The sequence below is a fragment of the Hypanus sabinus genome, chromosome 2 (genome assembly GCF_030144855.1).
Source record: "Hypanus sabinus isolate sHypSab1 chromosome 2, sHypSab1.hap1, whole genome shotgun sequence".
Classification (NCBI taxonomy): Eukaryota; Metazoa; Chordata; class Chondrichthyes; order Myliobatiformes; family Dasyatidae; genus Hypanus; species Hypanus sabinus.
The window spans coordinates 117,212,375-117,235,342 of record NC_082707.1 but is presented as its reverse complement, the minus strand read 5'-3'; positions in this window follow the sequence as shown (position 1 = coordinate 117,235,342).

The following is a 22,968-nucleotide window of genomic DNA, read 5'->3' as shown; positions in this document are numbered from 1 at the left end:
ATAATCACTGGCCCCTAAATGCTCTTTACCTTAAGTTCGCTAGTCAATTCCAGTTCATTGCTCAACACCCAATCCAGAATAGCTGATCCCCTATTGGGCTCAACAATGAACTACTCTAAAAAGCCATCCTGAAGGTACTCTACAAATTGCCCCATTTGGGATCCAGCACCAACCCGATGTTCCCAATCTACTTGCATATTGAAATCCTATTGTAACAATGTCCTTTTGGCATGCATTTTCTATCTCCTGTTGTCATTTGTAGACTACATCTTTACTACTGTTTGGAGGTCTGTATCTAACTCCCATCAGGGCCTTTTTATTCTTCCAGATCCTTAGCTCTACCGCAATTCTTCACCTTTCAATCCTATTTCACCCCTTTCTAACGATTTCATTTTTTACCAACAGAGCCACACCACCCCCTCTGCCTTCCTGCCTGTCCTTTTGATACAATGTGTATTCTTGGATGTTAAGCTCCCAGCTATAATCTTCTTTCAGCCATGATTCAGTAATGCCCACAACACCATACCTGCCAATCTGTAACTGTGCTACAAGTTCATCTACCTTATCCTGTATACTGCACACAATCAAATATAGCACCTTTAGACCTTTCCGGATTTTGCAACTCATCACGTTGACTGCAATTTTACCCTATCATCAGTCTCTTCTTGTTGGCAGTCTCACTACACATTGCCTCTATTTGTAAACCAACTGCCCCATCCTTAGCCCTATCACTCCAGTTTCCATCCCCCTGCCAAATTAGTTTAAACCCTCCCGAACAGCTCTAGCAAACCTGCCCGCAAGGATATTGGTGTAACCCATCTCTTTTGGACAGGTCGTACCTTCGCTAGAAGAGATCCCAATGATCCTGACATCTGAAGTCCTGCCCCTTTCACCATTTTCTCAGCCAATTATTCATTTATCATATCATCCTATTCTTACCCTCACTGGTACACAGTACAGGCAGGCTATCCAGGGATGACAGCTCTGGAGGTCCTGCTTTTCAGCTTTCCACCTAGCTCACTAAAATCTCTGTTCAGGAACTCCACACCCTTCCAACCTATGTCAACATGTACCAAGACTTCTGGCTGTTAATCTCCCCCTTTAGAATGCCGTGGACCCGATCCGAGACGTCCCTGACCCTGGCTCCTGAGAGGCAACATACCATCCAAATGTCTCCATCGCATCCACAGAATCTATCTCTATTCCTCTAACAGTGGAATCTCCTATCATCACTGTAGTCCTCTTTAGCTCTCTTCTTATCTGAGCCACAGTGCCAGAGGTCTGGTCTCTGTGGCACAGCCCTGGTAGATTGCTCTCCCCCTACAGGATCCAAAGTGGTATACTTATTATTGAGGGGAGTGGCCACAGGGTACCCTGTACTGGCTGCCCATTTCCCTTCCTTCTCCTGACAGTTACTTACTTCCCTGTCTCCTACCTCCTTGTAACTCCTTTCTATCATGTCCTCATTCTCCCATATGAGCTGAAGGTCATCGAGCTGCAGCTCCCATTCCTTAATACTTTCTCTGAGCAGCAGCAGCTCAGCACACCTGGTGCAGATGTGATTACCTGGGAAGCTTGGGGTCTCCCAGAATTCCCATATCCCACACACAGGACAAAACACAGCTCTTAGTGACAGTCCCTCTGCACTAACTGTGCCCTAACAGAAGAGGAATGACAAATAAAGAGGAAGAAGCAACTTACCCGATACCTGTCTCACCCAAGCCTGATCTTGCCAAAGATCAACCTTGCTTTAGTTTTCTAATCCCCTCGAAATGAATGCTAACATTGCTTTTCTTACCATGACTCAACCTGAAAGTTAGCCTTTGGGGAAACTTGCACTAGGACTTTCAAGTTTCTTTGAATCTCTGTTTTCTGAATTTTTTCCCCATTTCAAAAACAGGCTATGCCTTTATTATTACTGCTAAAGTGCATGACCATACACTTCCCAGCACTATATTCCTTCTGCCACTTTGCCCATTTTCTGAATATGTCTAAGCTTTCCTGCAGGCTCCCTGCTTCCTCACACTACTTGCCCTTCAACCTTTCTTTGTATTGACCACAAACAAGGCTTCAAATCCATCAATTCTGTCATCCACATTATTGATGTGTAATGTGAAAAGAAGGGGTCCAAACACCAATGCCTGTGGAACACCTCTAGTTACTGACAGCCAACTAGAAAAAGCCCCCTTATTCCCACTCTTTGCCACTGTCCTGTCTGTTATTTTGTCAAAACATTCCAACAGATCTGTCAGATAAGATTTTCCCTTCAGGAAACCATGCTGACCATGCTAGTATCTTTCCTGTGATACCATGGGTTCTTATCTTGTTAAGCATCCTCATGTGTGGCACCTTGTCAAGGGGCTACTGAACATCCAAGTTTACAACATCCACTGAGTCTCTTTTTGTCTGTCCTGCCTGTTATTTTGTCAAAGCATTCCAACAGATCTGTCAGATAAGATTTTCCCTTCAGGAAACCATGCTGATTTTGGCATGCTTTATCATGTGCCTCCAAGTACCCTGAATCATCATCCTTAGTAATGGATTGTGACATCTTCCCTACCACTACAGTCAGGCTAACTGGCCTATAATTTCCTGCCTTTTGCTTCCCTCCCTTCGTAAAGAGTGGAGTGACATTTTCAATTTTCTAGTACTCCAGAATCATTCCAGAATCTATTGATTCTTTGAAGTTCATTACTATTGCCTCCACAATCTCTTCAGTTACCTCTTTCAGTACCCTAGGGTGTAATCCACCTGGTCCTGGTGACTTGCCTACCTTCAGACCTTTCTGCTTTCCAAGCACCTTTTCCTTAGTAATAGTAACTAGACTTGCCCTGCTCCCTGACAATCTTGAATTTCTGCATGAGGTTGTTGTCTTCCACAGTGAAGCCTGGTGCAAAATACTTAGGTTTGTCCTCCATTATCACCTTTCCAACGTCATTTCAAGTGTTCTGATATCCACTCTCACCTCTCTTTTACTCTTCATATATCTTGGAAAAGCTCTCAGAAGGGGAAAAAAAAGTTTATACTATTGGCTAGCTTTCCTACATATTTCATCTTTTCTCTCCTTTTTGCATTTTAGTTACCTTCTGTTGGTTTTTAAAAGCTTCCCAATCATCTAACTTCCCTCTAATTTTTGTTATATTATTTGTTCTCTCTTTTGCTTTTATGTTGTCTTTGATTTCCTGTGTCAGCCCTGGTGTCATGGTTGCCTCATCTTCCCTTTAGAACACTTCTTCAGTTTTGGGAAATATCTATCCTGCAACTTCAGATATTTCCTAGAAACTTTATTTATTGCTGTTCTGCTAACATCCCTCCTAGTGTCTCCTTTCAATCAACTTTGGCCAGCTCCTCTCTCACATCCCTATATGTCCCTGTACTCTGCTGATTTTAGCTTCTCCCATTAAGCTGTAGAGTGAATTCTATCATATTGTAATCACTGTCTCCTAGGGGTTACTTTACCTTAAGCTCCCTAATCAAATCTGGTATATTGCACTGCACCCAATCCAGAATAGCCCTATTCATACTGAACTTAACCACAAGCAGCTCTGAAAAGCCATCTCATGGCATGCTACAAATTTCCTCCCTTGGGATCCATCACCAAACTGATTTTCCCAATCTACCTGCATATTGAATCCCTCCACAACTGCTCTAGCAAATCTGCCCACACAGATGTTGGTGCCTGTCAAATTCAGATGTAACCCATCCTTTTTGTACAGATCTTGCCTTCCCCAGAAGAGATCCCAATGATCTAGAAATCTGAAACCCTAATCCCTGCACAAATTCCTTTGCCATACAATTATTTGCCAAAATCATCCCATTCTCACCCTCACTGGCACGTGACACAGGCAGAAATCCAGACATTACTACTCTTGAGGTCCTGCTTTTCAAATTTCTACCTAACTCCCTACATGTTCTCTTCAGGACCTCATCCCTTTTCCTACCCATGTCATTGATACGAATATATACCACAGCTTGGGATTGTTCACCCTCTACCTATAGAATGCTATTCGACCTAATTCAAGACATCTCTGACCCTAGCATCTGGATATTTCTTTCACGTCCACAGAGTCTCCTGTCTGCCCCTCTAATTATGGAATCCCCTATCACTACTGCACTCTCCTCCCCACTTCTCTTCTGAGCCATGGAGCCAGACTCAATGCCAGCAACTTGGTCACTGTGGCTTCTCTCTGGTAAGTCATTCCCCTATCCCAAACAGTATTCAAAGTGGTATTCTTAATATTGAGGGGAACAGCCTCAAGGATACTCTGCACTGGCTGCCTATTCCCTTTCCCTCTCCTGGCGGGTTACCCAGCTACCTGTCTCCTGCAACTTAGGGGTCCCAACAGCTCCTATCTAACACCTCCTCATTCTTCTGTATGAGCTGAAGGTCATCGATCTGCAGATCCACTTCCTTAACACTAAGGAGCCTCAGTTTGATTCACCTTGCACTGATGTAGTTATTGGGGAGACTGTACGTCTCCAAGGGTTCTCACATCTCACACAAAGAACATACCACAAACCCTGGACTCATTCTCACTACACTAGCTATATACTAACTCAGAAACTTTCCATGGCCTTCCAGGCTTCTCGCCAAAGTCTGTTGAGCCAAAGCTTGACCAGTCCCACGATGGCTGCTCCGCTTGCACCTCGCTTCTTTTTATTGGCTCTTTTTAAACCTTGCTCCTTCTCAGCCATGCAAATAAGTCTTTATGATGATTATCGCCTGGCTTTGGACTTCTTCATAATCCTCAAGGGCAGTGTTTGATTCGAGCTTCGTAAGCTTTACATGCTTTTCCTTTTTCTTCTTGACTGAATTCAACACCTCTCTCAACATAAAAGGTTCTCTTTCCTTGCCCTTTTTGTCCTTCCTTCTGACTGGAAGAGACCTATCCTGTAACTTTGTGCAGTTGGTCTTTAAATAACCTCCACATATCAGATGTGGACTTGCCCCAAAACAGTTGTTCCCAATTGACTCTCCCCAGTTCCTGCCTATTGTTCTCATAATTTGCCCCACAAGGTCCATACTTATCTACATTTATATTAAAACATGGGGAGTTTTGCGATCATTATTCCCTAACTGCTCATCATTTGAAAGGTTGGTCACCTGGCCAGGCTCATTTTGCAACACCAGGTCCAGTACAGCCCTCCTCTTGTGTGAACTACCTGCATGTTGATTTAATAAACCCTCCTGGATGCACCTAACATACTCTGTCCCATCTAAACCCCTTGAACTCAGAAGGCACAGTAGATATTAGGGAACTTGAAGTGCTATGTGACAACAATCCTATTGTTTTTACACCTTTCTTCAATCTGACTGCATATCTATTGCTCAATGTCCCTGTGGCTATTGAGGGGGTGGGGTGGTACAATCCCATCAGAGTAATTGCACCCTTTCTATTTTTGAGTTCAACCCATACACAGTAGGCTCAGTGGACGAGCCCTCCATTTTGTCCTCTCTAAATGCAGCCGGTATTATTCTTGACTGTAAAGCAACTCTCCCCCACCCTTTATCTCCTTCTCTATTTTTTCTAAAACATTGAAACCCTGCGACAGTAAGCATCAATTCTTGTCCCTCTCTAAATCAAGTCTCTGTAATGGCCACCACGTTACAGTTGCATGTACTGATCCATGCTCCAAGCTTGTCACCTTCACCCAGAAAATCTTCTAGCCTTAAAATACACACTTCAAACTCACACTGTCTGTCCCATCACATATGTTACTTTAGTCCTGCCTGTTTTACTGGCCCTGACGTCTCTTCTCCATCCCTCCACTTTTTAATTTCCCAAACTCACTTTCTGTAGCTCAATTACAGAAAAAAAAAGTTTTTTCAAAACTTAGAAATTTATATTGTTTTGGTATTTCTGGCTAGCTTAGTCTCAAGCTCTCCCTTTTCCTTTCATATTAATCCTCAGTCAATTATTGCTGTGCTTTCTATTCTATCCAGTTCATGCAATAATGTGCATTTTTATTAAGCGTGATACTATTTCTTAATTCTTGTAGGTCACAAGAATGTAATTTTCTTCTCTCATTCAACCTTTTTTCTTCTGTGAATTCTGAAAAATCCTTTTTGACAACTGCCATCACATTACAACTGACGCACCCATAATTTTACGTCAATCGACTTTGGACAGCTATACCTCATGACCCATAGTAACTCATTTAAATTTAAACTACTAGACTTATTCTTCTCTTCCTCAGACTGGGTGTAAAATTCAATCATATCATGGTTGCTGCTACCTCGTATGGAAAGAAAGAGAGAGTGAAAAAAAATTACAGGCCTTTCACCCCTTCTGAGCCTACTGTAAAGTACCCATTTCCACACCGTATTCTCATCAATTACTATCCAGATTCCACCCTCATCTCCACACGAAGGGTCATGCACGGCAAGCCGGTTAACCTCCCACCCCCCAACGGAAACAGGAGCACCTGAAGGAAACATACTTGTTCACAGGGAGAATGTGCAAATTTCATTCAGACAGCACTGGAGGTCAGGATTAAACCCAGCTCGCTGGAGCTGCTGGGAGGCAATTGTACTGACTGTGCCACTGTGCTGCCTTCTTTAAGTTGAAGGAGCATTAAGGGCAAAGAAAAAGCATTTCAGCTGGTATATTGTATATATTTCTCTGACATTAAATATACCTTTTGAATTAATCCTGCCTCATTACACAATATCAGATCTGTTTTCCATTTGGTTTCAATTCAACAAATCTATCTCAAAAATCGTTCCATAAAATCCTCATCCAGGTTACCTTTACCTTTTCTGTTAAATATATGAAGATGAAAGACTCTCATGGTTATCATATGATCATTCCACTTGATGCCTGTTACAACGGTTTGATTTTTTAAAATAAAATATCTTCTGCACACCGCTGTTGTTACACACCCTTAACTGAGTTACTGTTACCTTCCTGTCAGCTTGAACCAGTCTGGCCATTCTCCTCTGACCTCTCTCATTAACAGGCTATTTTCAACCACAAAACTGCAGCTCAGTGGATGTTTTTGTGTTTTTCACCATTCTCTGTAAACTGTAGAGTTTGAAAATCCCAGGAGGTCAGCAGTGTCTGTACTAGCATCTGACAAGTAAGGAAGGTGAAATGGGAATCAGTAGCAAAGAGGCGACCACTTGAGGCAGGAGGATCAGTGGATGGAATGAGAGGGGAGTGGGATGAAAATGGGTGATGGGGGGCCAGAGAGGGACCCGATCAGAAGGGGAGATGGTGGGGAGGAAACACAGGACATAAGGGGAGGATGGTAGATGGATCAGTAAAAGAGAGAGGGTGCAAGTTGGGAAAAGTTCATGGGTTGTTGATTACCTAGGCAGAATATGAGGTGTTGCTTTTCTCGATTGTGCTGACCTCACTCTGGCAGTGGAGAAGACTGGAGTTGTGTGGGAATGGGAAGGAGGGCTGGGATAGAATGCATCTGTGAGCTGAGGATGGGCACTGCAAACGGAGCACAGATGCTCAGCAACTCGGTCAGCCAGTATGCAGTTAGTCCTGTCGACCAATCTGGCCATCTTCTACCAAACTACCGATAACAGAAAATTCAATTGAAATCCCAGTGATAACGTTAACTAATAAAATAGCCCAATTCAAGTAATGTGACGCCCACCACTGAAACCAAGAAGTTTCCAGAACGATACAGAAGCAACTGTAACCACTGAGAAACTCTCTGAACCATTACACGTACACAGGTGATACTATGAAAATACCAGCAAGTATAACTGTTATGTTTTGTAACTGCAAACCATGAAACTAATTCAAAGGAAGACACAGGAGTCTAAAATGCTTATCTAGCTTTGAGTTTCCTTTAAATGAGGCACCGCACAAATCACGTGGTAATGTGATGTATGCGTTCACGTAGTTGTACATATACCTCGTTATGAATTATTTAAACAAACAAGAATGCTTAATCAACCAATATATAAGAATACTTAAATATTATTGAAATATTAAATGCACAGCACTCCTTCTTGATTAGCTATGTGGTCGAACTCAATAGAGAATGCACCTCATTTATAAAGACTGTATACTATATAATGCAACTGCTATATACAGACATCCACAGCATAGCAAATTTTAAATTGTCCTATTCCAGTATAAACATTTTCATACTCTTTTGAGCAACATCTTTCCTGACAAGGGGGATCACTCTGCTTGGCGGGAGTGACTTGTGGCTGTGAAACAATCTGTTTCTGGGGCTTCCTCCATGGAGGCTGTAGGAGTTGACTCTGAGACTGTAGGAGGTGGTTCTGACAGCACTGGACATTTTTCTCCTCTGTAATGTGTGATGAGTAAACCAAGCTGAGATGGGGTCCAGAGTCGACCCCCCTGTGAACTATGCTGCTAACGAGAGAGAGAGAGAGAGAGAGAGAAGAAGAGGGGGGAGGCATCCTGCTGCAGATGCTGATAATGAGAAAGAGAGAGTGATTCAGTATTATGGCTTCTTCGATAATTGTTTACTCCAAGGACACTTTGTCTGCTTGTGCAGATTCCTGCTGAGACAGCAAGGCAGTACCAGGTGATGGACGGCTGATGGATGGCTGGTACCCCATCAGGGGAGATAAAAAGCAAGTCTGCTGAGACACAAGCAGACACACCACGGGACACTGAAAGAGCATTGTGCACCCACAGGAAGGTGGGGGTTTGGAGGATCGATTTGGGGGAATCGATCAGAGGCTCACAGTGTGTGAAGGCAGACTTGTGTGTGTGTGTCCACCCTTGCCTGGGTGACAAGCTCATCACTGAAGAACAGTCTGGCCTGGTATGGAGGGGTCACAGTTGGTGACCCCAACAGGACAAGAAGACAACGGAAGTTGTTTTTTCTCCCTCTCCCCCTCTCCCCCACAGCAAATACTTTGAAATCAACTCTGCACCATCGTAAAACTATTCATTTACTCCTAGACTTTGAAAGAGCTTGGTTTTTGATTCCTATTTCCACACTTCTGTATATATCATCGCTAACCTGTTTTACATTTGCCTTTTTATAGTACTGTATTACTTAGTTTACTAATAAACACCATTAGTTAAAGTAATACCAGACTCCAATGTATTATTCCATTTCTGCTGGTTTGGTAACTTGGTCACGGGGTATGTGACACCTCCTTTACTCTCTCTGGACCTACTTCAATCCCTTTTTTTTTCTTTCTCCCATTCCTTCTCTGTTTCCCATTCACATTCTTTCTCTTCATCTTGCCCCACCTCCTCTTTTTTTCTTCGTGATCTTGGGAAGGTGCATTTAGTTCAGTGGCGTATTCTCATGAAACCTTCTATTGCTCCCTTTATGATCTGATCTCTCCTCCTGCTTTCCTCATCCACAACATCATCTGATGAATCCTCTGTTTTTGTATCTCCATTGACTCCTTTCTTTGGCCTCCCATTCATCCAGCTGGGTTTGTGTCTTTGCATCAACTTTTACAAGCAGCTTTGTGTCTCCCACTTGAACTTCATGCAATAACCTTAAAGCACACAGGGTCAATTCTGGTTCTTTATACTCAAAAAATTCAATTTCTTTCAACTTTTGTGAGACTCCTTGAACTCTCTTCCAGCTGCAAACCAAGCCACGTTTCATGTGCAACTGCCTGATTTCTCAGATGTTACCTACCACTTTCATCATTTTTCTGCTTCCTCTGAGAAATATAGTCCTTCATTTGTCCCATATGCTTTCCAAACAGAAACAAAAAGGTTGGCACCAATGCCTATTTGTCCTCTGTTGGGCAATAGTTCATGGTGTTTGGCATGGAGACTATTGTGGCTTCAACCAGTACCTTACTTAATTCACCTTCAGTTGACTTTATTGTAGGGAATGTGGCGTGAAAATATTGGATGGATTTCCAATCAAGTTGTCACTGTCTCAGCCAATCATGCCCCACAATGTTAGTCCTTTTGTTTTTACTGCATACAAGCTCAATGTGGCTTGATGGCTGTTTTATTTCTTAGTTAGGAATATCATTCCCACAGGAGATATCTTTTCTCCAGAATAAGTTTTTAATTGAATATCTGCAGACTTCAGTTTGGTATCTTTGAAGTGACATTCAAACTTATTTTGTGGAATGACTGAAACAGCTGAGCCTGCATCCAAGGAACACAAGGTCTGTGTTGCTTGGATTCCAGCATCTGCAGATTTTCTCTTGTTTGTGAGACAGTGTCCAATTTTAATTAACTTGCTGCTCATTTCTGGTGTAAGTGATATTGCTTGCCTATTACTAATTTTCACACTGTAAATCTCAAGGCTACATAGTCCTGTGTCACTTCACCCTTATCAGATATTTTTTTCATCAGTAGCATGCAGATTAGTGCTGGTTTTGAAACTAAAATATGAGATTTACAAGGACGTTGCCTAGGTTGGGGAACATGCCTTATGAGAATAAGTTGAATGAATTCAGCCTTTTCTCCTGAGAGTGACAGGGGATGAGAAGTCACCTGATAGAGGTGTATAAGATGGTGAGAGGTATTGACTGTGTGGATAGTCAGCTGCTTTTTCCCAGGACTGAAATGGCTAACATGAGAGGGCATGGTTTTAAGGTGCTTGGAAGTAAGCACAGATGAGATGTCAGAGGTAAGTGTTTTACGCAGAGAGTAGTGAGTGCGTGGAATGGGCTGCTGGCGACAGTATTGGAGGCGGATTAAGTAGGATCTTTTGAGAGACTCTGGGATAGTTTCGTGGAGCTTAGAAAAATAGAGGGCTATGGGTAACCCTAGGTAATTTCTAAAGTAAGTACATGTTCGGCACAGTATTGTGAACTGAAGGGCCTGTATTGTGCTCTGGGTTTTCTATGTTTCTATGACTTATTACCTTGTTCTCCTTTGCAGACCATTTATTTTGTGTCTGCCTGACATGCTCTTTGCATGTGAACTATTTTGTTGCATTACCTGCAAGTTTTGCTTTAAATCTGCATGTGTTTGGTGTATGTGAGCTGCTGCTACAATGGTAACACAGTTTGTCCAGTCTGGCAGGTTTCTGTTTGGATACTGCAATTTCATTCACACTAACCTTCATTCTTGACTGCAACTCAATTTTGTCTCTTTATGCAGTTTCCATTGAAACATCAATTTCAACTGCTCTCCTAAATGCAAGTTGTGCTTCAGTGAGGAGCCATTTTTGATTGCTTTATTTTAAGATTCCACAAACTAAATGATATCTTAGCATTTCATTAAGCCTAATACCAAATTGATAATGCTCAATCTCTTCAATTCAGCCATGTTTGCTGAAAAGGACTCCTCTTCATTTTGATTCTGCTTCTGAAACCTAAAACATTCTGCAATCAACAATAGCTTTGATTCAAAGCAAACAGTATGTCTTTTTACCCAGTGCACTTAGCAAAATTGTACTCATTTCAGATCATAAAATACAAGAGCAGAATTAGGCCATGTGGCACATTGAGTCTGCTCCACCATTTCACAATTGATAATCCAGTTTTCCTCTCGACTCCAATCTCCTGCCTTCTCCCTGTATCCCTTCATATCCTGACCAATCAAGAATCAACAACTGCCTTAAATATACATAAACACATGGTCTCTACATATGCCCATGACAAAGAATTCCACAGATTCACCACTCTCTGGCAAAAGAAATTCCTCCTTATCTCTGTTCTAAAAGGTTGCCCCTCTATTCTGAGACTGTCCTCTGGTCTTAGACTCTATATCATAGGAAACATCCTCTCCACATCCACACTATTAAGGCCTTTCACCATTCGATATGTTTCAATGAAGTCACCCTTCATCCTTTTAAATTCCAGTGAATACAGGTCCAGAGCCATCAAATGTTACTCTTATGACAAACCATTCAATCCTGGAATTATTTTTGTGAACATCCTTTGAACTCTCAAGTTTCAGTGAATACTTCTAAGATAAGGGGCCCAGAATTGCTCACAATACTCAAAGTGAGGCCTTACTAGTGCTTTATAAAGTCCCAACATTACATGTTTGCTTTTTATATTTTAGTCTTCTTGAAATGAATGCTAACAATGCACCTTTCTTCCTTAACACAGACTCAACATGCAAAGTAACCTTTCAGGATTCCTGCACAAAAAATCCAAGTCCCCTTGTGCCTCAGATTTTTGTGTTTTCTCTCCACTTAGAAAACAGCCAACACTTTCATTCCTACTACCAAAGTGCATGACCATACACTTCCAGGCGTTGTATTCCATGAGCCACTTCTTTGTCTGTTCTCCTAATCTGTCTAGGTCTTTCTGTAGCCCCTCTATGTCCTCAAAACTACCCGCCCCTCCACCTCTCTTCATATCACCTGAAAACTTTGCAACAAAGCCATCAATTCCACCATCCAAATCATTGACATATAATTTAAAAAGAAGTGGTCCTTTCACAGACCCCTGTGGGACACCACAAGTCACTGGCAGCCAAGCAGAAAAGGCTCCCTTTATTCCCTCTCTTTGCCTCCTGCCAATCAGCCACTGCCTTATCCATGCTAGAATCTTTCCTGTAATACAATGGGCTCATAGCTTGTTAATCAGTCTCAATGTGTGGCATTGTCAAAGAACTTCTGAAAATCCAAGTACACAACCTCAGGCAATTCTCATTTGTCTAAACAGCTCACTATTGCTTTAAAGAATTGCAAAATATTTGTCAGGAAGGATTTGGCTTGAGGAAACCTTGCTGACTATGGCCTATTTTATCATGGGCCTCCAACTACCCTGACACCTCATCCTTAATAATCGACTCCAACATCTTCCTAACCACTGAGGTCAGACTGACTGGACTATAATTTCCTTTCTTTTGCCTCTCTCCTTTCTTGAAGAATGGAGTGACATTTGCAATTTTCTAGTCTTCTGGAACCATTCCAAAATCTAGTGATCCTTGAAAGATCATTACTAATGCCTCTACAATCTCTTCAGCCAGCTCTTTCAAAACCTTGGGACGTACACCATCTGATCCAAGTGACCAATCTACCTTAAGTCCTTTCAGTTTCCCATGAACCTTCACACACTTCATGACCCCTGACACCCAGACCTTCCATCATACTACTAGTGTGTTCCACAGTGGAAGACTGATGCAAAATACTTAGTCAGTTCATTCGCCATTTCATTGTCTCCCATTATGATCTTCCTGCATTGTGTTCTAGTGGTCTGATATCCACTCTCACTTCTCTTTTACACTTCGTGTATCCCAAGAAACTTGCTATCCTATTTAATATTATTGCCTAGATTACTTTAGTATTCAACCTTTACCTTCTTAATGACTTTTTAGTTGCTTTCTGGTGGTTTTTAAAAGCTTCCCAATCCTCTAAATTCCCACTAATTTTTGCTCTATTATATGCCCTCTCTTGGGTTTTTTATGTTGGCTTTGACTTCTCTTGTTAGCCACGGTTGTGTTATCTTCCCTTTAGAATACTGCTTCCTCTTTGGGATGTATATATCCTGCGCCTTCTGCATTGCTTCCAGAAATTCCAGCCATTGCTGATCTGCCATCTTCCCTGTCAGTGTTTTTTTTTCAATCAATTTAGGTCAGCTCCCCTCTCATGCCTCTGTAATTCACTTTATTCCACTATAATACTGATACTGACTTTATCTTCTCCTTCTCAAATTTCAGAGAGATTTCTGCCATATTATGATCACTTGTCCCAAAGGGTTCTTTTACCTTAAGCTCTCTAATGAATTCTTTTTCAGAACACAACACCCAGTCCAGAATTGCTGATCCTCTAGTGGGCTCAACCATGAGCTGCTCTGAAAAAACCATCTTGTAGGCACTCTATAAATGCCCCCTCCTGGAATCCAGCACCAACCTGAAGTTCCCAATCAACCTGCATATTGACTATTGTAACATTGCCCTTTTGGCATGCATTTTCTCTTTCCTGTCGTAGCTTGAAAAGCACATCTCTACTACTGTTTGGGGGTCTGTATACAACTCCTATCATGATCGTTTTATCTTTGCAGTTGCTTAGCTCTATCCACAATGATTCAACGCCTTCTCAACCCATGTCACCTCTTTCTAATAATTTGATTTCATGTTTTTACCAACAGAGCAATGCCACCCCTACCTTTCTGCCTGCCCTTTTGATACAATTCTATACAATAGCTGAGCAGATGTAAAGAAAGGAAAAAAATCTTGAGCTGTTCTGTTCTTTTGCTTTCTCTGACTAAAGTCACGAAGAGCTAAAACCTCAAGATCACCACTCTGACTCTGTCCACTGAGACAATGTCTGCTGCGATGATGGCTGCTGTTCTCGCCCTGCCTTCCTTTAATTTGCTCTTGCTAATCAATCCCAAACACCGATTTCCCACTAGATAAAACTCTTTTTCGCTGTAGCAAACCACTGCTGCCTTTTGTACTTGGGCAGTGGACCTGATTGAAATCCCCTTGCAATGTATGGATCTATTTCTTTTGCAGCACTGACTCCCCATAGCACTGTGAATGAAACGTTGTTTACACAGGTGTATTGATTGATTGTCTATGCGTGCATGTTGATCTGTTGTCTACAAATGTGCCTACTTCAATGCCTCAATGTCACAAAAACAAAGGAGCTGGTTGTGGACTACAGGAGGAATGGAGACGGGCTAACCCCTTTTGACATCAATGGATTTAGATTTGAGAGGGCGAACAGCTTGAAGTTCCTTGGCATACTCATTATTGCGGATCTCACTTGATCTGTACATGCCAGCTATGTAGTGAGAAAAGTACAACAGTGCCTCTTTCACCTCAGATGGTTGAAGAAGTTTGGCATGAGTCCCCAAATCCTAATGACTTTCTAAAGGGGTAAAATGAGAGCATCCTGACTGGCTGCCTCACTGCCTGGTATGGGAACTATATTTCTCTCAATCACAGGACTCTGCAGAGAGTGGTGCAGATAGCCCAGCACATCTGTAGATGTGAACTTCCCACTATTCAGGACATTTACAGACTGGTGTGCAAAAAGGGCCAGAAGGGTCATTGGGGACTCGAGTCATCCTCAACCACAAACTGTTCCAGCAGCTGGAAATGGGGGAGCAGACTTGTTGGGCCAAATGGCTTAATTCTGCCCCTGTATCTTATGGTCTTATCTTGGAGAACAATATCAATGTTTAAGTACAAGAAAAATATCAATTGTGCAGCCCATTGTGAACAATGTCTTTTTCAAGAGATCACAATTTCAAATTTGTCGAACACCCAATCTGTAATGAAAAAAAAAGTCATGCAAGTAGTAACCGAAGTGTTTCTGAACTGAAGTCTGGGAGAGAGTCCCGTAGTTCAGCGCAGAGCCGAGTAAATGTGTGGAGCAGCAATCTGAACCGGCCCCCACCTTGCCTCGGGCCTCAACACCCTGACCTTTTCAGTCTGGCCCAACACTTAACCGTCCATCCAGACATCAGGTCCTGCCGTTTCGAACAGTGATCTAAACCAGCCCGTACCTTAACCTACAGTGGAAACTGAGCCCAGGTCACCTGTGCTACAAAGCATTGTGTTGACCGCTATGCTACCGTTGCCACCCTAAGATCAGAAGGTGACTCCATCTGAACTTGATGACTTCAGACCAATTGCCCTCACGTCTCATGTGATGGAGGTGCTGGAGAGGCTGGTTCTGACTGACCCTGGATCACAGGTGAGATCTTCATTGGACCCTCTACAGTTTGCCTACTGACCTCGTGTGGGAGTGGATGATGCCATCATCTACCTGTTGCAGACAGCTCTCTCCCACCTGGATGATGCTGGTGGCATTGTAAAAGTCACGTTGTTTGATTTCTCTAGTGCCTTCAAGACAATCCAGCCACTTTTTCTGAGCAAGAAGCTGCAAAGGATGGGCAAAGACAAATCCACTATCATCTGGATTACTGACTACCTGACAGATAGACCCCAGTCTGAGATGGTGGTGAGTGGCACTGGAGCTCAACAAGGGACTGTCCTGTCTCCGTTCCTGTTCACACTGTAGACTTCAGACTTTCAGAACAAATTTGAGTCCTGTCACTTGCAGAAGTTGACAATGACTCTGCGATGGTTGGGTGTATCACAGATGGGCAGGAGTTGGAGTACAGAGGACTGCTAGACAAGTTTGTGGAGTAATGTGGGAGGAATCACTTGCTCCTGAATGTGGCCAAAACCAGGGAGATGGTGATTGATCTTAGGAGGAAGAGTCCTGTGACAAGTACTGTATACATTCTGGGAGAAGTTGTGTGGTGGTGGAGGAGTACAAATACTTGGGTGTTCACCTCAGGAACAGACTTGACTGGAAAATCAACACCAAGGCTGTTTCCAAGAAGGGGATAAGCAGACTCTATTTTCTAAGGAAGCTGAAATCCTTCAATGTATGCAGCAGGATGTGGGAGATCTTGTACAAGTCTGTTGTAGCGAGTGGTGTCTTCTTGTGGTGGGAGCAGCATCGGTGCTGGTGATGCAAAAAGACTGAATAAAACTCATCAAAAAGGCTGGATCCTTCCTTGGCTACAACCTGGACTCTTTTTTGTTGGTGGCGGAGAGGAAGTCACTAAACAAACTGTTACCTGTTTTGAGAAATCTGGCACATCCTCTCCATGACCTGCATATTGGTATATTCTACTTCTTTTATTTTAATACAGAAATTTTTATGATTATCTGCAATAATCAACAATAATCTACTTGTTATTGAAACAATAGGATTTAAAATTTAGAAAGGATTTAGAAGGAGTAGATTGGGTCAATTTGTTTCATGGGAAGGATGTAATAGAGAAATGGAGGTCATTTAAAGGTGAAATTTTGAGGGTACAGAATCTTTATGTTCCTGTTAGGTTGAAAGGAAAGGTTAAAAGTTTGAGAGAGCCATGGTTTTCAAGGGACATTAGAAACTTGGTTTGGAAAAAGAGAGATATCTATAATAAATATAGGCAGCATGGAGTAAATGAGATGCTCAAGGAATATAAAGAATATAAAAAGAATCTTAAAGAAATTAGAAAAGCTAAAAGAAGATACAAGGTTGCTTTGGCAAGTAAGGTGAAAATGAATCCAAAGGGTTTCTACAGTTATATTAATATCAAAAGGATAGTGAGGGATAAAATTGGTCCCTTAGAGAATCAGAGTGGACAGCTATGTGTGCAGCCAAAAGAGATGGGAAAGATTTTGAACAATTTCTTTTCTTCAGTATTCACTAAAGAGAAGGATATTGAATTGTGCAAGTTAAGGGAAACAAGTAGGGAAGTTATGGAAACTATGATGATTAAAAAGAGGGAAGTACTGGTGCTTTTCTTTCTTTTTCAATCTTTTTATTAATATCAACATGATAAGATTAGTACATAGATAACGAGATTACAAACTTACAAAATTAAAATGAACATAAAAGGATACACAAGCAATAAGTACAATATAGTTAAGTCTTCCCAAATCATGAATGATACAAATGTCATATAAACGAAACAAAAAAAAAATAATTTATGTTGGAAAAAAAACAGAAAAGAGAAAAAGAAAAAAAATAATACCCTAAGTAAAACTAAACTAACAAACTAACCTCTAACTATTAAGAAAAAAAAAGGAAAGAAGAAAAAATGGGCTGTTTATAGTATCTATAAAAAAAATTACAAAATCATCAGTGTCCCCAACTCCAATCCTCTCAAAAAAATATATAAAAAAAAACAAATAGGATTGGAACAGGGTCAAATTACATCATGTGAAAATGTTGAATAAATGGCCTCCAGATCTTTTCAAGTTTAATAGAAGGGTCATATATGACACTTCTAATTTTCTCCAAATTTAGACATAACATAGTTTGAGAAAACCAATGAAATACAGTAGGGGGATTAATTTCTTTCCAATTCAACAAAATAGACCTTCTAGCCATTAATGGAAGAAATGCCATCACCCGACAAGCAGAAGAAGATAAATGGATTGACTCCATCATTGGTAAACCAAAGATTGCAGTAATAGGATGAGGTTGTAAATCAATGTTCAATACCGTGGAAATAATATCAAAAATGTCTTTCCAATATTTTTCCAAAAGCGGACATGACCAAAACATATGAGTTAAAGAAGCTATCTCAGAATGACATCTGTCACATATAGGATTTATATGGGAATAAAAATGAGCCAATTTATCCTTGGACATATGAGCCCTGTGCACAACTTTAAACTGTATCAATGAATGTTTAGCACATATAGGGGATAAATTAACTAATTGAAGAATGTTATCCCAATTCTCAATAGGGATAGTAAAGTTAAGTTCTCTTTCCCAATCATTTTAATCTTATAAAAGGCCTCTGAATGTATTTTCCTAATTATATTGTAAACATTTGATATTACACCTTTCTGAAAAGGATTTAGTTCTAACAATTTCTCCAAAATACCCGAAGAATCAAGATTTGGAAAGATAGGAAATACAGTGTTTAAGTAATTCCTAATCTGTAAATATCTAAAAAAAATGAGATCTCGGCAAATTATATTTATTAGATAATTGTTCAAAAGACATATAACAATTATCCAAAAATAAATCAGAAAATCGTAGTATTCCTTTAGTCTTCCAAGCTGAATAAGCTTGGTCCATAATAGAAGGATGAAAAACAAAATTGGATACAATAGGAATAGTTAAAACAAATTGATTCAGCCCAAAAAATTTCTGAAATTGAAACCATATATGCAAAGTGTGTTTGACTATCGGATTGTCAATTTGTTTATGCAATTTAGAAAGAGCAAAGGGAAGAGAAGTCCCTAAAATAGAACCCAATGAAAATCCTTGTACAGATTTAGTTTCCAGATTTACCCAATGAGGGCTAGGAGATAAATCCCAATCCCCTAACCAACATTTCAAATATTAATTGCCCAATAATAAAATCTAAAATTAGGCAATGCCAATCCACCTTCCTTCCTTGTCTTCTGTAAATATTTTTTACCCAATCTAGGATTTTTGTTCTGCCATATATATGAGGAAATTTTTGATTCAACATTTGTCAGAAAAGGATTTTGGAATAAAAATTGGTACCGCTTGAAATATATATAAGAACTTGGGTAAAATAACCATCTTAATAGTATTAATCCGACTTATCAGAGATAAAGACAATGGTGACCATTTAGTGAACAAACATTTCATTTGATCAATTAAGGGTAAAAAATTAACCTTGAATAACTCCTTATGATTTTTTGTAATTTTAATCCCTAAGTATATAAAAAAAGTCATTAACTAATTTAAAAGGTAAATTTCCATAAATTGGAACCTGTCTATTTAAGGGGAACAATTCACTCTTATTAAGATTCAATTTATACCCCAAAAAATTACTAAACTGAGCCAACAATTATATAACTGCAGGAATGGATTTCTCAGGATCAGAAATATATAATAACAAGTCATCTGTGTATAATGATAACTTATGTATATCCATCCCGTGAGTAATGCCAAAAATGTTAGGTGATTCTCTAATAGCAATTGCCAAAGGTTCTAAAGCAATATCAAATAATAATGGACTAAGAGAACAGCCTTGCCTGGTACCCCGAAATAAACGAAAAAAGGGAGATCTTTGATTGTTAGTAAAAACCGAGGCTACTGGAGTATGATATATCAATTTAATCCAAGAATGTTGGACTAAAATTAAATTTCTCAAGCACAGTAAATAAATATGGCCATTCAACTCTATCAAATGCTTTCTCCACATCTAATGAAATGACACATTCTGAGGTGCTGCATGAAGGAGTATAAACAATATTCAATAATCTCCTAATATTGAAAAAAGAACAGCGATTTTTAATAAAACCAGTTTGATCCTCCGAGATAATTTGAGGTAATACCTTCTCCAGCCTGGTTGCCAGTAACTTGGAAAAGATCTTGGAATCTACATTCAATAAGGATATTGGTCTATAGGATGCACAGTCAGTAGGGTCTTTATCTTTTTTCAATATTAAAGAAATGTAAGCTCTATAACAAGATTGTGGCAATTTACCTAGTCTAATTGCTTCTTCAAAAACCTTGCATAACCAAGGAGAAAAAGTAAAGGAAAAACACTTTAAAAATTCCACTGTATACCCATCTGGACCTGGTGCTTTCCCAGAATTCATAGAGGAAATAACACCTTATTTTCTGCATCCGTAATAGGAGTTTCTAATATTAAAAGTTCTTCTGATGATAATTTTGGAAAATGCAATTTCCCAAGAAAATCATGCATGGTATTATGATCTTGAGGAAATTCAGAATGATACAGGGAGGTATAAAAATCTTGAAAAGATTTGTTTATCTCATCATGGTTCACTGTCAGTTCACCATTCTGTTGACGAATCTTAATAAGTTGACATTTAACTGAAGCATTTTTCAATTGGTTAGCTAACAGTTTACCCGATTTATCACTATGTGTATAAAAATGATTTCTGGTTTTCATTAATTGATTTTCAATTGAAGATGTAAGTAATAAACTGTGTTCCATTTGAAGCTCAACCCTTTGTTTGTAAAGTTCCTTACTAGGAGCAATCGAATATTTCTTGTCAATTTCTTTAATCTTATCAAGCAATAAAAGAGTTTCCTTCTTAATACGTTTTCTCAAACCAACAGAATAGGAGATAATCTGTCCACATATATATGCTTTAAAAGTGTCCCAAAGTATTCCGCAGGAAATTTCATCCGTGGAATTAGTTGAAAAGAAGAAATCAATCTGCTCCTTCATAAATTTAATGAAATCTGGATCTTGCAGTCAGGTAGAATCAAATCGCCATTGCTTAGTACCAGAAACTGTATCCATTAATTTAATAGAAAGTTTCATTGAAGCATGATCAGAGATGGCTATAATGTCATAATTACAACCAGTTACAGATGGAATAAAACGAGTCAATGAAAAAATAGTCAATTCTCGAGTAAGAATGATAAACGTGAGAAAAATGAAAACTCTTTGTCCTTAGGATGCAGAAATCTCCAAATATTGAAAATTTCATTATCAGTCAAAAAAGAATTGATATAAGTGGCTGACTTATTTGGTAAAGTCTGAATGGATATAGATCTATCCAGCAAAGGATTTAAACAGCAGTTGAAGTCACCACCCATTATTAACATATTGTAGCTGTGTGCTACACGCAGCGTTAAAATAATGACACGGAGTCTGTAAACTGCAGTCAAAGATAACTTTATTTGAACTACACAGCCTCCCTCAACCTGCCCCCCGTGGGCGCAGATGCTCCAAAAGACACTTACTCACAAACCCCCGTAGGCTATCTCCCTTAGCCAGAATGCTGGCTAATTGTGAGCCGGTTCGGATGTGCCAGGAAATGGGTCACCACATAACCCCCCCCCCCAGAACCGGCGATACACCCCCCAATGTCCACAGTCTGGGCCGGAACCTGTTTGGGAGGTTGGCCTCTGCGCCGTGGTGCCGGAAACTCGGCGGGTTGCGCCAGGTCCACATGGGCCGGTTTGAGTTGGTCCACCGTGAAAACCTCCTCTCTCCCCCCAACGTGGACACGTTGTTCCGGAGCACCGTTAACGTCCCCTCGTAGGGCTGTTGCAGCGGTGTCCGATGCCCACCCCTTCGTACAAACACAAACTTACAGTTCTGCAGGTCTTTGGGTACGCAGGTCGGGTTCTGCCCGTGCTGCGAAGTGGGTATGGGGGGCCAGGTGACCGAGCCTCTCGCGTAGTCGGCCCAGGACTGCTGCGGGTTCTTCCTCTTGCCCCCTTGGGGCTGGTATGAACTCTCCGGGGACGACCAGGGGCGCGCCGTACACCAACTCGGCCGACGAGGCATGCAGATCGTCTTTGGGCGCTGTGCGGATGCCGAGTAGGACCCAGGGAAGCTCGTCCGCCCAGTTAGCTCCTCGCAGGCGGGCCATGAGAGCCGACTTCAGGTGACGGTGGAAACGCTCCACTAGCCCGTTCGACTGTGGGTTGTAGGCAGTTGTGTGGTGCAGCTGTGTTCCCAACAGGCTGGCCATAGCTGACCACAGGCTGGAGGTGAACTGGGCGCCTCTGTCGGAGGTAATTTGGGCCGGTACACCAAAGCGGGACACCCAGGTGGCGATCAGTGCCCGGGCGCAAGATTCGGAGGTGGTGTCGGTGAGCGGGATCGCCTCCGGCCATGTTGTGAACCAGTCCACAATAGTGAGGAGGTGCCGCGCTCCTCGCGACACTGGCAGGGGGCCCATGATATCCACATGAATGTGGTCGAAACGCCGGTGGGTGGGGTGGAACTGCTGCGGTGGGGCTTTGGTGTGCCGCTGCACCTTGGCCGTCTGGCAGTGCATGCACGTTTTGGCCCATTCACTGACCTGTTTGCGGAGTCCATGCCAAACAAACCTGCTGGAAACCATCTGGACGGTTGTCCTGATGGAGGGGTGTGCTAAGTTGCGAACGGAATAGAAAACACGCCGCCGCCAGGCTGCCAGGACGACGGGACGGGGTTGGCCAGTGGCGACGTCACAGAGTAGTGTCCTCTCACCCGGGCCTACGGAGAGGTCCTGGAGCTGCAAACCGGAGACTGCGGTTCTGTAATTCGGAATCTCCTCATCTGCCTGCTGTGCCTCTGCCAGTGCCTCAAAGTCTACCCCTTGGGAAAGGGCATGAACGGTAGGGCGAGAGAGCGCATCTGCCACAACATTGTCCTTACTGGAGACGTGCCGGACATCCGTCGTGTATTCAGAGATGTAGGACAGATGGCGCTGCTGGCAGGACGACCAGGGGTCAGACGCTTTTGTGAACGCATAGGTAAGCGGTTTGTGGTCCGTGAACGCGGTGAAGGGCCGACCTTCTAGGAAGTACCTGAAATACTGGATTGCCAGGTAGAGCGCCAACAGTTCCCGTTCGAAAGCACTGTATTTGAGCTCGGGTGGTCGCAGATGTTTGCTGAGAAACGCCAGGGGTTGCCAGCGGCCTGCGATGAGTTGCTCCAGCACCCCACCGACTGCCGTGTTAGATGCGTCCACTGAGAGGGCAGTAGGGACGTCCATTCTGGGGTGCACTAGCATCGCGGTGTTCGCCAAGGCTTCCTTCATTTGAATTAAAGCGGCGGCGGACTCCTCGTCCCAGGTAATGTCCTTGCCCGGACCGGACAGCAGGGCGAACAGGGGGCACATGATCCGGGCAGCTGAAGGGAGGAAGCGGTGGTAGAAA